Source organism: Sinocyclocheilus rhinocerous, unplaced genomic scaffold, assembly GCF_001515625.1.
Source record: "Sinocyclocheilus rhinocerous isolate Xijiao unplaced genomic scaffold, SAMN03320098_v1.1 scaffold2001, whole genome shotgun sequence".
In the NCBI taxonomy this organism is placed as follows: Eukaryota; Metazoa; Chordata; class Actinopteri; order Cypriniformes; family Cyprinidae; genus Sinocyclocheilus; species Sinocyclocheilus rhinocerous.
In genome coordinates this window covers 109,909-126,553 of record NW_015633199.1, presented here as the reverse complement: position 1 = coordinate 126,553, position 16,645 = coordinate 109,909, and the positions used below count along the sequence as shown (strand labels likewise).

The window sequence follows — 16,645 nt, the reverse complement described above, 5'->3', positions numbered from 1 at the left end:
GTAAAGGGTGAGAGATCTGGCGAGCCACATGATTTTTGTTTTTGGAAAGGGGCCGGGGGTGGCCGGCGAGCCATAGGTTCCCGACCTCTGGTCTAATGTGTTCTTCAGGACACTTCATAACCGAAATGTACTTGGATGGGAAAATGAGGGGTGGCGAATCAAGCAGAGCTTGATGAATTATATGACATTTCCATGCATCTGAAGGTCGAGTGGTTTGTCAACATCGGTGAAACCTTGAGATGAATGACTGGCTGATGCACTGCGTACCTCGCTGTGAACGTCATTGTCCGCTGGGAGGGAAACACATAGGGAGGTTTGTACACATATAGTCTATGTACAATTTGTTGTATTCAAACGGTTGAGTCTCTTTATTCGTGGGAAGGAATCATTTTGTGCGTGTTTACGTGTCCCTTTGGCCTTTATAGATAGTTAGTTGTCCAAAGTGGCCCATTCTGAGCTCCTCGTTAAGACTCGCTTGTTGCCAGATAATTACAGTCACGCAGGACCATTTTCAGTATAATTTACCACATGCAATGCCGCTTAGTAGTTCTAACAAATAAACATACTGAATAAAATTACTTGAGAGTTATTGGAGATTATTTTCAGTGAGCTGGATGCAGCTAAATTTACAATACCCACACAAGCTAAGGGCCCCGGAAAATGTTCATAAGCCCCATCAAATATTAGATAGAAACAATTCTACCAATGGACCAATAAAAGTCCATAAAGAATGAAATGAATGCAAATGAACTAAAAGTGTTAATCCACAAAGTATATCCATGTCACTGCTGCTCGCAGAAGAAAAACAAAATGCCACTCCCCTCTGGAAGCTTGAGTTCAAGTGCCTTCAGCTCTGCTATCTGTGCTGAGAGAGAGAAAGAGGGTGAAGAGGTGCGGGGGGGGCGGTGAAGAGGTGCAGCATTCTGCATTCGTCTCCTGAGGGAAGGATTAAAGCAAACGGGTTGTGCTTAAAATACTGATGAACATATTCGCTCTTTGTTTGACTAGGGCTCCACCTGGGCCAGACTGATTGATTATCTGATCGTGCTCCTCCAGAACCTTGTTAATAAAACATCATTTTGTGATAAACATCATTTTGTGATAAACAGTTGATTGTGTGCTCACAGTTTTATAGCAGTTTGACAATTTTATTTACTTTCATTATAATGAAGAAGGCCACAATGTAACAGCAGCAGTTATTTCATTTACTTTTTTCACTTTCACTGATGCTAAATTTTATATTTGTATTGTAACCATCTGCACAAGGAGTTCTGGGTATCATCACAAATTTTACGAAACAGTACACTCTGCTTCATAATGCTTGCAAGTGTACAAACAAACACCAAAGATCAGCAAAAGGCAGTGCCAAGTGTGTGACATTCGACATAATTCAGAGCACAGGGTAATCGTCCAACCAAGCAGACATGCCAGCCCTTCATGCTCTGCTAGACCGCAGACCAGAATACACTGAGTGACATTTATGTTCTTTAATTTTCCACTTTAATGTTGCCTTAGCCTCTCCAAACTGACATTTCCATGCACTAAGCAGAACAAAGATTGTCACTTGTGTGGTTCATTTGATATTTAAGCATATGCTGCTTTTTCACACAGTAATTAAACCGTGGCAGCAAAGACAGAGGAAAAACGCACATCCATTACCCGGACCAGCCCGTTCACAAGGCCTTTTTTTAACAATGAACTTTTAACATGCATTTGTAGTTGGTTAGATTTTAGGATTTTAGTCTTAGGGAGATTCAAGCCCCTACCTGAGCATGACGGTACAACAATACAACAATATTAACAAAAATAAATAAATAAATAAAACCATCTCAATTTTGATATAAATCAGTAATGGCAGTGTATTTGGAAGTACAAGTTGTGATACATAATCATTATATTTGTGAAATTTGTGATAAGTAATGGCAACATATTTGGAAGTAAAATGATTTTTTTGAAGTAGGAAGTAATGAAAATTTTGGTAGCACTTTACACTTAGTTTAAATTAGTTAACATTAGTTAGTTAATGCATTAGGTATCATAAAATAACAATGAACAATACTTTCACATCATTTATTTATCTTCGTTAATATTAATTTCTACATACATTACATTTCAAAAGTTTGGGGTCAGTAAGACTTTTTGTAATGTTTTTAAAGGAAGTCTCTTATGCTCACCAAGGCTGCCTTTGTTTGATAAAAAATACAGTAGAGCAGTAATATTGTGATATATTATTACAATTTAAAATAACTGGTTTGTATCTGAATATATTTTAAAATGTAGTTTATTCTTATGATGGTAAAGCTGAATTTTCAGGAGCCATTACTCTAGCCTTTAGTATCACATCAATCAATTGAATTGAAAAAATAAAAATAAATTAAATTAAAAAAAAAATATATATACTAAATTGAACCATATTATAATTATATAATAAAATAACTAATTATGTAAAGGATGCTGACATTTAGACTTTTAGAGAGGCGGAGATGAAAGACAGGGATCTGAACCTCTCCTAGAAGGGGCCTAGCAACAGCTTTGATTTGTGATGATATATTTGACGTGTGGCTCAGAAACTGGCTGCATAATATCGTTGTGCACCCCGATTAAAATCCAGTCAGATACTAAAGACTGATGAGCACAGTGCTCCTCTTCAGGGCTTATCACTTTCTTATTGCCTCTAAGCCACGGGAAGAGGAAGTTCTGAATGAAAAATAAGCTCGAACAGAATTTCTTGCGGCATATGTAAAGAGCGTGCCAAAGAGTATATCCATCTTTCTGCATTAGCTTATTTTATTGGTAAGCTTGCATTTAGCTCAATGCAAAAGTGCAAACGTATCCATACGGCTGGGTTTCTCCTCATTATCAAACACAGCAGACTTCCCGCCAAAACCAGAGGAACAAGATAATTAGTCATGCCGGGCTAGGGCCTGGGAAGTAATGTGACAGAAGAATATATTGATTTAGGAGGGAGGGTGCAGCAAACAGCCGAAGTTAGGGGTTACTATCAATCTTCTCCTCCAAGTCTATCAGTATATGATGAAGCATGTATGCGCGCTCGCTCACATACACTCGTTCCAACAGCTCGCCGGACAGCTTGTCAGAAAGAGACAAATGTAAGTGGGAACTAATGTCTCTGTGGACACTGGAGGGAGTTTACAGCCTCCGAACATTAGGGCCCTGCTTTTTTTTCGCCAAGTTTAAAGCTATCCCTTGAGCTGTAGACTTTTCGGATGTAGCCGGCTGGCTAAATCGGAGGATGATGAGAGGAATGGTAACGGGGAGAAAAAAATCCCTGCGAGTGAAACGCCGCCTCTGCATTCATAATACACCGATCAGTCTCAGGTGTGGGTTGTCTTATGGAATGCTGCTGCTGATGTGTTTAGCGTAAAGAGCGCTGATCTATTTGCCGGGGATTCGAATAGCCCCACTGTGATTGGTTGTGTGTGTATGTGTGTTCTCTCCGTCTGTCCCTGTCTCCTTCGCACAAACATAAACACTCACAATAGTCCCCATGTCCCCTAAAAGCAGGAATGGCTTGAGGATAAGTATGTTTACAGCTATGCCTCTCACATGCAATTGCGTCTCCGTGCATCAGCAGACGTGCTGAAGGAGAGATAAAATGTTATGCGGGCAGCTGAAGGCTGAGGCTTTGAGCGGAGGATATTAATGTATCGGTGGTTCAGTGGTTCAATAATCTGTGGAGACCTGCGACAGTGGAACTGGGCGGCTAATTGACGGGCTGTTTGGACAGAGCCGCGGGAACGCGGTCACTTTCACGCTCCCTCAGTCCTGTGTTTCTGTCAGGAAGACGGAAGAAGGAGTGGGGGAACGTAGAGAAGAGCCAGACGTTGAGCCCGCAGGGGGACCTGATGTCACTCACACAGCAGAGCTCTCGGAGAGAAAGACATCCTACCTCAGGAGCGGAGAGTGCCAGCTCCTCGCTAACACAATGTGAGACACCTGTTACTGCCAAAAGCCCTCACATGATCGTACCTCAAGCAGACTCGACACCGCTCCATCTCCAGAACTTTTGGCTGCTTCTGGAGCCACTGTACTCGTGCTTCACTTTTGCACAACACCTGAACAAGATTGTTTTTTGATGTTTAAGTGGGATCAGGACATGACGCAAGCTGGATTCAAACCCATGTTTCTCACATGAGCACCATGGCTCAATGTGTCTGAGGCAAGGAAGTCTATAATTCTAGAAAAAGCTATCTGTAAGCATGCAGCAATGACACTTGCTCGGTTGGCACAAAAAACACAGAAGTATGCTATTTAAAATCTGCAAAACTCTGAAACATTTCATAAGCAACTGTCCTGAACTGTAATATGAAAGGCAGCAGGAAAAAAAAGTCAATTTCACACTTTTAAAAGCCCTCCAAAATAACTACTGTAATATAATATTTGTGGATTAATGTAAATTAATTTTTTAAAAAGGAATTAATACTTTTTTTTTCAACAAGGACACAATAAATTGAGTAAAAGTGACAGTTAAGATATTATTTATGTTACAAAAGAATTATATTTTAAATAAATGCTGTTCTTTTCCACAAACATATTAACCCTTGTGCTGTGCTGAATATCCTTTACTTAATTTGGTGTTCCTGGTCATGATGATCAGCCTTTTAAAAGTTGCTCATAAATCTCCCAATATGCTATATTATGTCCAAATATTGGATTCAGTGTCATTTTTGACTGGGAACACCACAAGCGTAAAAAGGTGGGGAGAAAATCTCTAAAAAGTTGAAAAATTATCAACATTTTTAGGAAGCTGTTATACCCTGTGTGAGCAAAGTCAGTAGATTTTAGTCATATGTGATAACATTAGAATTTTCCAGAAAAAGAAAATCCTCTCTGGATCAGAATGACAACATGAGGGTTAAGCAGCACAGTTCAACATTAATAATAGGAAATGTTTCTTGAGCAGCAAATCAGCATATTAGAATAATATCTAAAGGATCATGTGACACTGAAGACTGGAGTAATGAATGCTGAAAATTTAGCTTTGTATCACAGGAATAAATTACATTTTAAATATATATATTTAAATACAAGACAGTTCCTTTAAATTGTTAAAATATAATTTTTTTACTGTATTTTTGATAAAATAAAAAAAATCTTATCAACCCAAAACATTTAATAGGATCATTGATAGGATCATTTATACAATAAAATTATTGTATTTATTTCTTTACGTTTATTAACAAAAACATGAGAATAAATGAATACATTTAAATGACTGTCAATGGAGAAAGAAAGATGCTTTTTGCTTTTTTAGATGGAGGAGGCTAGTTATAGCATCTACCAACACATGCTAGCTGGCTAAACCTTGACCCTTTGGTCTGGAGCATAGTCACAGCTAGGGGTGTGCGATATACAGTATATCGTCTGCGATAATATCGTGATTGTTGTTTTAACGATGTGCGATTTGACATTATCGAGTATTTTGCAAAAACCTTTCAAAACATTCCTACAGAGCGCACGCATATATTACGTGAAGTCTAGACTAGTGCGCGGCTCCGTTCTTTCACTGAATGATTCAGTCAATTAAAATTTATTTAGAATGATCACAAAATCACGTTTTATGTTTAATATATCAAACATTTTTTATGCATTTGTAATTGCAGGTTAAGCATTCATGTTCTGCATTAAACAGTACATCTAAATGCCACTTCAGATGAAGCTTCTGTGTTTCCTCTGCATTGCAAAGATACATTTTATTGATACTGATTTCATTTGCTTGGTAACAGCCCAGATGTCTTATTATTATAATTCACTGATTAAATGTAAGGATTTGACTCAAAAGATAAAGCACACTTTTAGAAAAATGTCTTTATAAATGTAAAAAAGGTAAAAAATAATTTCAACTCATACTGGAAAAGATTAATTTCTATCAGTGTGAACTGACCACCACACAGAATATAAAGAATATCAAAAACTTTAGGAGTCAGCTGTCCACGGTAGTCCTTAAAATACCAGCACAATAACACACTCAGCAAAATATCGTCTAATTATCGTTATCGATAAAATCCCAGAAAATATCGAGATATTATTTTTTGTCAATATCGCACACCCCTAGTCACAGCACTAACCACAGAAAGATAACTTTTGAAGAAATTTACGCAATAATGAAGCAGCAAAGCTGCAAAATCTACAAGACAAGACACCGGACTTTTTGACAGTTCTGAAGTGGCTTGTTTTATTAAAGGCATGTCACCATACCGCAGGAGCCATTCACTCACATATTCAATTATTTTAAAGCATGTGGCTCTCAACACTCCTGTTCCAAACTGACATGACAAATGCTATAGTGGCCCTAATGTCTGTCCTCATCCTGGACTTTGGATCAACCTAGGTCAGTGTCACTCAGTTATCCGTAGGAATATATGCACAAGGGATCTGTCCTTGCTTAAAACTAAATCGGAAAATGCATCTGCAAACAGAGCAAGCGGAAGAGCAAACACAGAGTGGAGCAGGCAAAAAGAACCAAAGAGCTAAACCACTCACAATCCCCTTCACCACCAGGAGCTGACAGTTAGGTGGAAAGGAAAATTGAAGCACAGCTATTAATTTATATTCAATTATGTTTAAACATCTTATTATGATATCTATTGTGAGCAATTATCATGAGTCAATAACAGCTGAGTGTTTTAATTATACCCCATGTCGAGGGGAACAGAAAGCAAATAATGCTGCAAATCACACACATACACTACAAATATAAACAATGATTTTCTATTATAATAAGGACTTTCCAATGACTTCTATTGTTTGTTTTTTTTACACTAAACTAATAATATTTTCTATCCCTTAACCTTAAACCTAACTTTAACAGAAATGTTTATTTTTGCATTTTTATAATTTTATTAAGACATTATTTTGTACTTTTACTGTGCTTGCTGGGACATTTGGTTCCAACAGTGTGGTCAAAACTGACCTAGACTCCTTGAAATGTGGCAGCACAATAATGGTTAAAATGATAATCACAAGTGTTGTCATTTGACAAATTTCTTTTGACATTTAATCAGAATTACTGTACCTTCATGTAAGCACAAATCAAAAGAACGTTAATCAATATACAGGATTTATTTGACCTCATCTAGTTTCATAGACCTCATTTAGTACATGCGCACACTCTCTACATTATGAAAACTGGTAAAAGAAGCTTTTCACAAAAGCTAAAAGAGTGAATTTTCCTAATATTCCTATATTAATTCCAATAATTCCAAATTAATGTTTTTCTATTAAAAAACAAAACAAAAAAAAAACATTGTAGCACAGAGGTTGCGTAAGTTTCAGCAACCATAATTGCAAACAGTATCATCGAGATTCACGTTTGGATTTATGATAGTTTAATAGTTTCACTGAGAAGGTTTGCTTGAAGATTTAGTCGCAGCAAACAGAGCAAATGGTCATGTGAACAACACTTTCACAATATCGCATTTTCACAAATGATGCTGTACTACACTTGCACAATATCGCAATTGAAAACTCCAACCGATGTTGTCAGATCATCAGGTTTTTTTTAGTGTTGTGTAGAAAATATATCTATTTAAGTTAAAAGCTTTATTTTTGGGGATTTAAACTCTTGACATCTGGCAACCCAAAGCATGTGGAGGCTTGTTACCAATGCAAGCTAACTGAAAATTTCAATAGATAGAGAGAGAAAAAAAAAGATTTTCAGCATAAATTACCAGTGGGCCAATATGGCAGACGATTATGCTTAATTAATCGAAAGACGTGGAAATCATGATGATGGTGAAAATACAATTAATCTTTTAATTGTTCAGCCCTACCTTGAAATATGATTAGTACCCCTTTTAACCTCTGACATTGTCAGTAATTGAAAGACCTACTCATTTTACATAAATACAAATTTTATGAACACTCTAGACTGCTGTACATACAATTTTAAATACATGTGCATGTCTATTGCAATAAGCTTTCTAGGAAGAGGAAATTCTTATATCCACAAGTGAGACAAAATACTACATTAAATTGAATGCGGTTACATAATTTATTTACATCTATGAGGCAAAATGGAAATGATATTTTTATTAACATCAGCATAAATCAAAGACCATAAATTAAGCATTTGTGCTTAGCAACGAATGAATATGAAATGAACATGCACACCCAATTAGAAAATTTTCTCAGATTTTTTTGCTTTTCTGTTTGATGATAAAACAGTGTGATGATCAATGATGCAGATATTCAAAAGTGCCTCTGTTCTTTTGATATAATGATTATTGTTGCAGTGTTTCTGAACGGGAAGAGCTCTAGGACATTGGGCGTGAGAATGACAAATGAACAGCTAATATTATGAGTGCAATTGCTGAAACCAAGTAGTGGGGCTAAATGCCAGGGATGTGATTGATCGAAAATAGACCGCTTTCCCTGCTGATGCAGTCATTAGATAAACGCAGCATCTGGAATAGGCTAGACATGAACATGCCGTGTGCTCTTTTCCTCAGGCTAGTAATCCACACGCACCCAGAGGCCAGAAAGCTCAGCTAAGGTCATCTCTTTATGCTAAACACTAAGCTCAGCTAAGGTCAACACTTTATGCTAAAAATATCAGTCTGTCTGCTGTCAATACAAAGCTTCCGTGATAGTCACAGTGATCCCGTTTCCTCTTACATCTGCAATCTAGTCACACTGGAAAGGCTAAAGAGATGCTTCTCAAAAATCGCTCCTTGTTTTTCTGCCCGGGGTTGCGCAGCCCGTGGGGATGGAGGAAGTGTCCCGTCATGCGTGGAGACAGCAAGATGCCTGTAACTAATCTAACTGACAGCCTCTCAGACACAGATCACAGGGCTGATGGGAGAGAACGGTGGAGCAGGGAACTTTCCAAGTAGATTAATTCATAAGTAGTCCTTCTGTGGCTCACGAGAGGCCCGTGCTGACATGGGATAGCCAATCCCATCTTCCGAAACAAATACTTAAAAGAATAGTTCACTTAAAATTTGTCCTCATTTACTCTTCCTTGTTGTTACAAACCTGTATACCTTTCTTTCTGCAGTAAAACAGAAATGGACAAATTTTGAATAATGTACTGCTTTTTTTTAATGCAGTTACCTGCATGAATGGGAACTGAGGCACTGATGGAAATGACATAAAAGCACCATATAAGTATCATAAAAGTAGTGCATATACTGTAAATAGTGCATTATGTAACCATTGCTTGATGGATTTTCTTGGACAAAAATCAACAGGAACCCACACAACATGAATTTCACCATGCAGATTTCGCAACACGTTCAAGTTGGTCATCGCTGTACTACTGGCAATAGACATTGGACCTTTTTTGCCCATGAAATTTCACTCATGTGATCGCACCTTAACCTTTTGAAATCATATTATAGCTTTCTATAAGGAATTTAAAAGGATAGTTCACCCAAAAAATCTAATTTGCTGTTAATTCACTCACCCTCAGGCCATCCAAGATGTAGGTGACTTTTTTCCATCAGTAGAACAGTAAAGATTAATTTTTGCTGAAACCATGGTCTGAAGCTTTGCATTACATGTAATAATGTTGTAAATAATGTTGTTTCTTGCACATACCAATGGTTTCACTTCATAAGACTTTAATATATCATCAGGAGCCATGGATATTAATTTTGTGATGCGTGTATATACTTTTTTTGACTGTCAAGTGCCAGTAGCCACTGACTTGCATTTTATGAATCACCAAGGACCACGGTTTCAGCTAAAAATCTTCTTTACTGTTCTACTGAAGAAAAACGACATCGTGGATGGTCTGAATGTGAGTAGTAAATGAACAGCAAATTTCCCTTTAAGTTTAAAATTCAGTGATAAGACTTCTCTCCAAAAGCAGTTAACCACTGCTAATGAAACAGTGCGTCACCAAATCTTACCTAGTTTGTGAAGGAATCACTCAGACCATATCAGCTGATTCAATGTAAAGACATCCCTCAAAAGAATGATTTGTTCATGAATCAGACATTGTTACTTCTCTCCATGTAAAAGAGACCAAGGGCAGATGAATTTAATTAAAAAACAACTTGAAATTTCGGTTTGTTCGTTTGTCACAAACACCAATTCTGTGGCTCCAGAAGACTCACAAGTCATACTTTTATGGTGCTTTTGCATTCTTTTTGAAGCTTGAAAGCTCCAGTCCCAATTCAATGTTGTTACACTGAAACACATTTTTCAGAATTTCTCCAACAGGGTTCCACAGAAGAAAGTAAGTCACACAGGTTTGGAACGACATGGGGGTGAGTAAATTGTCTTTTAATGTCTGATGCAGACAACTGGTGCCTCTTGAATTCATCTTTGAATTCTTCAACAAACAGCAAGCACAAACAACTGTGAGGACAAGACTTCACATTTGCCTGTCACAACTTTAACCGCTTTTCTCTTCTCAGCTTTGCTTTTATCTTTCTGCAGAAGCGTGGCATTTTTTCCTGCCGTGGCCAACGGGGAGAGAGACTGTACAGAAGGGGTGAAAGAAAGTAGCAGTGGAAGAGAGAAGCCGAGAGAGTCTCAGCCGTCACTTCTTGTATCACATGAATGGTACTTAGGATCAAACATATGTATCTACAGAGAGACCTTGAGTAGAACAGAAGACTAAAACTCGTCAACACATCAAAGGGTCACTCCATGTTATCATATCCATCTCGGGAAGGTGTGTATGTCCAACACATCCTATTAAGACTTGAAAAATGTTCCTTGCCATTACCAAAGCAATATTCATTCATCCACCAGTACACATAACATCAATAAATATGGCATGATGGACACGTATAAGACCTTCCGGAGTGGACTTGGTTGGCTTATGGAATTTGTTTTATTTGTTTTAACCAATTTAGCTAATGCAAAAATCATGTATGATTTCAGACTCTAAATATTTAATTCCAACAGTGACAGGATTGAAATACAACACTGAGAACACTTCACTCTTGGCATAGGTGGTGTAAAAAGTGAATGAGAGTTTTTACAAAGCAGTATTGTTGCCATGCACTCTTTCAGTGGCTGAAACTGATGGCAGAATCAAACAACTGAAAAGTAAAAATGCACCCTGCTCTTCTCCCTTGAGGATAACAGCTGAATTCCCTGCTGTTGTCGGTACATTTTAAGAAATCCAGACTACAGAGAAACAGGACCTCTCCTGTGAACACAATGAGGGTAGCGAGCCAGGTCTGTGCCCTATTTACAAAGACTATGTCCAAATGAATAGTCACTACAGGGGAAACCAGAAAAGAAAGCATATCTATCCACCTCACCGCGGACAGAAACTGTTTCTCTTGTAATGATAAATTGAATTTATTTGCAACACCTGTAGACTCCTCAGTTTCATCTGAAAACAGAACATTTGCTTCTAAAGTGCAAATAAACTCACTATTCCAGCAATTGATACAGAATTTTGGACATTTATTGCTCTTTACACCTCCACCATGTTCTTGATTCTAATAATAAATAGCCCAAAGTAGTTTTTGCCATTTACTTTTTCTCTAAAGCTAACTTTTTGAAGCAAAAGTTTGCAAGTCGATATCAGAAACTTTCCTCGAGCTTACCACTGTAAAGTCTTCGGCCGAGCAGTTCTGCCCACTGAAGTTGCAGCTCTTCAGCATCTCTTCCAGCTGGTGACCCGTCCGGTTGAAGATGTCCTGCATGTCCGGTGCCGGATACTCCAAATCGGTGGGCTTGTGGCCGTCCTTGTTTTTGGGGGGCAAGCCGGTCAGGTTGGCCAGGTGGTAGATGTCGGCATCGGTAAGAGCGGAAAAGCGGAAACGGTTGATGTTGCAGATGGTCACGGCGGGGAACACCATCTCCGGGGTGGCCTCCTCGTTCAACGCCGTGACGTGAGGATGCTCCAGGTAGGAGATGGCACACTTTGCCGCCTGGTATAGAAAGAGAGCTAGGGACACCAGCAATGCGAGAGCCCAGAGGGTCTGTCTGACACCCAGCCGGCCCGACACAAAGATGTGGTTAATCCCATGGAGCGAGCAGGCACTGGCGAAGCCGGCCAGGTCCTTGGCTGGGGGGCTGCAGCTCTCTTCGATCAGGCTCTCCTTGTCCCCATCCTGGTTGCTTTTCTGCTTCTCATCCTCCTCTGCAAATTTGATTTTGCAAACAAATTCGATCGGCATGTGGGCAGCCAGGTCTGCGTTTGGGATGCTTGGATAACAGCTTGGAGCTCCAGTATCCACTAAGTCCCGTTGCTCTGAGAAACAAGATCTCAACTCCAGAAAGAAAATAAGGGAAAAAAAGGCATGCAGAGCGAGAGTGAGAGCGGCCGCTGCTGTCGTGTGCAGTGGAGGGAACTGCTTCTGTCTCTCTGTGCTGATGCTCCTGGTGCTGCACTCGGACTGCTCATCTGAGCACTTGTTCGGTACGCTTACGAATCCACCATGTTCTCGATTCTAATAATAAATGGCCCTACGTAGTTTTTGCCATTAACTTTTTCTCTAAAGTTAACTTTCTGAAGCAAAAGTTGCAAGCCGATAACAGAAACTTTTCTCGAGCTTACCACTGTAAAGTCTTCGGCCGAGCAGTTCTGCCCACTGAAGTTGCAGCTCTTCAGCATCTCTTCCAGCTGGTGACCCGTCCGGTTGAAGATGTCCTGCATGTCCGGCGCCGGATACTCCAAATCGGTGGGCTTGTGGCCGTCCTTGTTTTTGGGGGGCAAGCCGGTCAGGTTGGCCAGGTGGTAGATGTCGGCGTCGGTAAGAGCGGAAAAGCGGAAACGGTTGATGTTGCAGATGGTCACGGCGGGGAACACCATCTCCGGGGTGGCCTCCTCGTTCAACGCCGTGACGTGAGGATGCTCCAGGTAGGAGATGGCACACTTTGCCGCCTGGTATAGAAAGAGAACCAGGGACACCAGGAATGCGAGAGCCCAGAGGGTCTGTCTGACGCCCAGCCGGCCCGACACAAAGATGTGGTTAATCCCATGGAGCGAGCAGGCACTGGCGAAGCCGGCCAGGTCCTTGGCTGGGGGGCTGCAGCTCTCTTCGATCAGGCTCTCCTTGTCCCCATCCTGGTTGCTTTTCTGCTTCTCATCCTCCTCTGCAAATTTGATTTTGCAAACAAATTCGATCGGCATGTGGGCAGCCAGGTCTGCGTTTGGGATGCTTGGATAACAGCTTGGAGCTCCAGTATCCACTAAGTCCCGTTGCTCTGAGAAACAAGATCTCAACTCCAGAAAGAAAATAAGGGAAAAAAAGGCATGCAGAGCGAGAGTGAGAGCGGCCGCTGCTGTCGTGTGCAGTGGAGGGAACTGCTTCTGTCTCTCTGTGCTGATGCTCCTGGTGCTGCACTCGGACTGCTCATCTGAGCACTTGTTCGGCAAGCATACGAGTCCTGCTTACCAGCTGTGATACACCTAGGGAAACAAAACAACAACAACTAAAATACACAACAAATCTCCTCTTTGCTTTATAGCCACAGATGAAAATGCAGCATTTGACTCAAGCTAAAAGAGACTGGGGGGCTTCTTAATAATTCATGAGGAAGCAACACTGTGATTATTTCCTTTTCACCGGCACAAGCAGCGGCAACTCAAACACCCCCCACGCTCTCTGTCCTCTCGCTTTCTCTCTCTGTCTCCTGCTCTCTCTCTCTCTCTCTCTCTCTCACACACACACACACACACACATGCGTACGTATACACTTGCACCCCCTCGCTCGCTCTCCCACTTGTTTGAGACGCTTTCTTACCCCTTGACCACAATACGTTTCCGTCAAAGGCTGCTTCGCTGAACATCCCAGACTAGATGAGAACGTTAGGGGGGGTCAGTGGATTTTAATGTCAGCCCCCCACCTTAGTCCCAGAAGACATCCTAATTGCGACAATAATGAGCCGTGAGGAGTGAGCGTAAACAGCTCACAACTCTGAACGATCAATCTTCAAGAAAAAAAAAAGCAAAGAAAAAGGGAAATAGAGAAAGAAAGGATATTGATCGCGTAGAAGCATCAGTCAAAGATTAAGGAAAGCAGTACAACGGTTCTTTCTTATCAGGAATTAATGGTAGCATCACCAGGCTCCTGCACGAATTTAAATTAGTGCCTGTCTCCCAATGTAGGTTCAGATGACACCAAAGACACAGAAATAACATATTGATCTTGACCCTACTTTCACACTTTTTAGCTTCTTAGGCGAGCACTCTCATGCTGTTAATAGCCTTTTGCTATTGCCAAACAAAATTATGCAAAATGCATCTCCCTAATGCATAGTTTTCTTCAACAAACATAGCTTTACAGGTCAAATCTCTGTGGAATGAAACGTTTGGAGAAAAGCAGTATTTTAAGACTAATCAAAAGGCTTTAAAAATTCAAGACCCAAGCAAACTTTGGGTCTTGTACAAGCTCTATTTTACATTTAGGGGAGTATCATATTAAGCATAACCAACAAGTTACAGTTATAATATATAATGGAATCAATCATTAAATATTGTTAATTTCAGATACTGGAGCCTACTAAGATCATATAGGCATTTAAAAGGACAATTCACCTAAAAATAAACATGCTGTCATTATTTCCATCATTTACACAAGTTTTTGTGTAAATTTTAGATTTTTGTGTAAATTTAAGATTTTTTGGGTGAACTGTCCCTTTAAGGCTTATCTACATGGACGCTTCCTTTGATATCATGTGAGTGAGTGAACTAGACAAGCATGATATCTGTGTATAGTAAGTTTCTCTATTATATTCTCAGTACTGTTCTCTGCAAATGGAGATCTATATTTAGACTATATGAATGCGTACAAGGGCACCCTTACTGTGAAAACTTCTATCTATAAATAATTAAGCTTACCTCACCTCACATTTACCCCTGGGTGTGATTGTGAAGGACCTTTATTATCCGTTACTCTGACAAATGCAAATGTGTTTTTCTGATTGTAATGAAATTACTCAAAGTCATCAGTTACTTATAAGAGACTTTATTGGGACAATAAAGACAATAAATCTATGGGACAATAAAGCATTTCCTTCTACAGTAGTGTGTCATGGCCCTACAGCCCAAATACATGTAATGCATGTTAAACATGTGCATGTGCATTAATTAAATGTATCATTTCCTCTTAACACCACCGATGAAATCCAGGATCATTGTAAAGCAGTAGAAAGCTAAACATTTCTCTGCAGTCTTCTGTTTTTCAGCTTCCATGCCAGGTCAAATTTTCTCAGAAGTGTTAGTGGAACATTTTATTTTTAGCTCCAGTAATATTGACAGATTTACTTTTTAAAAACGACTGCTCACTGATAATATTTCAGTGTTTTTTAAGAGTTTATCATATTCTAACATTCCTAGAACTGGCACTAGAACGGCCCCCGCCTCTGACACAATATGGCTGTAGTTTTTTTTTTTTTATGTGTATACTTGTCTATGCAGCACTTCATACAACAGTCTCTAGATGGTGAGCCTCTAGAGCTTGCTGGAGCCTCTGGTATTCCCTTTCCCCCTGAGCAGCAGTGTTCCCCAAAGCCATTAAAACATTATTTAGGCACTATCAGCCTCCTAATGCTCCAGTCAGTCAAACATGGGGCGTTCAAAGCTGGGTGTTCAAAGCAAATTTAACATAATGGCAAACTCACAGCAAATACGTTCATAACCCAACAAGGTTTTAAAAGTTAAACCTCAAGTTTGAGCTAAATTTCAGAATTTAAAAAGTCTTTCCCAGAGGAGACTGTATTCAGTCACATGTTGGGGCTAAATGGGGCTTCATCATGTTGTTCTGATGGATGTACTGCGGGGGGAAGGGAGGACAGGGTGAGGAATGAATTCTAACCTTGTTCCAGTGATATGAGACAGCAACATGCTCAAAGGACACATCTGTCACATGGCATAGGAAAGCTCCTAAACCGAGTTATACTGCTTTTGCTACAAAACATGGACATGTGTCTGATGTGGCAGTGAGAATTATTCACTTCATATAAATATTTGCAGTTATTAATTTATGACTTTGGAAACATACAATTAGTAGGATTTAATTGTAGGGTTTACCACTGACCAATAAAAGTACCAGTGAATATTATCACAAAATACGCAGTGAATATAGCCGAATTCCGTTATAAATATTTGTAAATGTTTTCATAGTAAAAGTTGCATGAGCATTGCTATTCTGCACCAGGATCCGAAGGTGAGATATTTGCAGATTCTACCAGGTGCAGTAAATTCGGAACAGTGTGAGGGATATTCATTCAGGAGGTGTCAGAAATACCGCTTCTGTCACTGCTTACACAGACATCATCTTGGCTAGCACATTTCTGCTATAGATCTGTCTTCAGTGATGTTAAAGAAGAGAGGATGTTAGATTCTTCCTCCCATTTACAGAGAAACAGCAAAATGGGCATCATATGAACACCACGTAAATCATGCCAAATATAGAGAAAGTGTTGTTGTTAACTAAAACAAAACAAAAATTAAAAACAGTTTTTATTAATTAAAATCAAGCTGAAATAAAACAAGATATACATTTTAGATGAAAAACGTCTCAGGTTACGCATGTAACCATGGTTCCTCGAGGGAACGAGACGCTGCGTCGGAGGACGCTTTGGGAACGCCCTTCAGGGTGACCGGCTCTGAACCACGTGTGTAATCAGTCCAATGGATGGGCGAGACGTCACGGGCGGGGTGACGTAGCGACCAGGAAGCTTAAAAGCACGTGCGGTGAAACCGGC

At 39.7% G+C, this 16,645-nt stretch overlaps 2 pseudogenes; both read right to left on the bottom strand.

The window, feature by feature from the left end:
* Positions 1-12,304, bottom strand: part of LOC107743932 (acid-sensing ion channel 4-like) — a 78,832-nt pseudogene extending 66,528 nt beyond the window's left edge.
* A 54-nt stretch (positions 12,305-12,358) lies between these two features.
* On the bottom strand, positions 12,359-13,712 carry LOC107743934 (acid-sensing ion channel 4 pseudogene; annotated as a pseudogene).
* Between the last annotated feature and the right edge of the window lie 2,933 nt (positions 13,713-16,645).